Source organism: Plectropomus leopardus, unplaced genomic scaffold (genome assembly GCF_008729295.1).
Source record: "Plectropomus leopardus isolate mb unplaced genomic scaffold, YSFRI_Pleo_2.0 unplaced_scaffold1312, whole genome shotgun sequence".
Lineage (NCBI taxonomy): Eukaryota > Metazoa > Chordata > Actinopteri > Perciformes > Serranidae > Plectropomus > Plectropomus leopardus.
This window is the reverse complement of record NW_024613970.1, coordinates 1-1,086: the sequence shown is the minus strand read 5'-3', so window position 1 is coordinate 1,086 and position 1,086 is coordinate 1. Positions and strand designations below refer to the sequence as shown.

The 1,086-nt window shown below is 45.5% G+C and overlaps 1 long non-coding RNA gene across 1 annotated transcript; it reads right to left on the bottom strand.

Moving 5' to 3' along the window:
- Positions 1-38: 38 nt before the first annotated feature.
- On the bottom strand, positions 39-892 carry LOC121963888. Its single transcript, XR_006107292.1, has 3 exons — positions 843-892; positions 327-397; positions 39-212 (listed from the first exon to the last, which is right to left on the bottom strand). It is a non-coding gene; the product is annotated as an uncharacterized LOC121963888 (long non-coding RNA).
- Between the last annotated feature and the right edge of the window lie 194 nt (positions 893-1,086).

The following is a 1,086-nucleotide window of genomic DNA, read 5'->3' as shown; positions in this document are numbered from 1 at the left end:
GAGGATAGGTTAGAGACAGACAGGTGAGGACAGGATAGAGACAGACAGGTGAGGACAGGATAGAGACAGACAGGTGAGGACAGGTGTGTGTTCAGACTGAACCTCTCTCGTGGGGACGATGACGACGGCGAGTGGACCGTCTGACCTGCTGACTTTCGGCTGCAGCGCCTGCAGACTCTGGACCACGGGGACGGCGTAGGACAGAGTCTTTCCTGCAGAGGGACACACACACACACACACACACACAGACACCATCACTGACTGCAACACTGCATCACACTCACACACACACTCACACTCACAATAATAAAGTGTGTGTCTCTCACCTGAACCCGTCTGAGATCTGACCACAGCGTCTCGTCCTGACAGAAGAGCTGGAATAGTCTGTTTCTGAACACTGAAGACACACACACACACACACACACACACACACACACACACACACAGAGTCATATTTGGGGTTAAAGTTCATCTCAAACAAATGGGGATAATTTAGTGGACTGTCCCTTTACAGACGTGTCACTGGCGCTCAAAGGGACGTTTTGGTCCCCAGATTTTGCAGCAGAGTGGGCGCTCTGACACGGAACAACGACGAGCAACCGAACAACGGCCCAAAAAATAGCAAACCCGAACAAAGTAAAAAGCAGAAAAGTGAAAAAACAAGTAAAAAAGAAGTATATAAACACTTCACTTTTTTTAAGTCTCTCATTATGTTTTTTTCTGTTTTTGAAAGAAATCAAACCAGTTTTTTTTTCAGGTTTCAGAGTTTAAATGTCAGTGAGACTGATGTCGCTCCAGCAGTTAAAGGGTTAAATGATGGAAACGTGTGTGTATAAACTGACCTGGTCACCGTGGAAATATTCAGGACTTTGTTCAGTGTCGCCACCTGGTGGACAGAAACCGGCCAATCAGAGCAGAGAACACTGAAGGTTTGTTAACTCTTTACTCTCCAGAAGAAAAAATGACAAAAAACATCACAGAGATCAAAGAGGTGATGATGTAATGTAAACAATAAACAACAAACAACATGTGTGACAGAAGCATGACTGTGTGTGTGTGTGTGTGTGTGTGTGTGTGTGTGTGTGT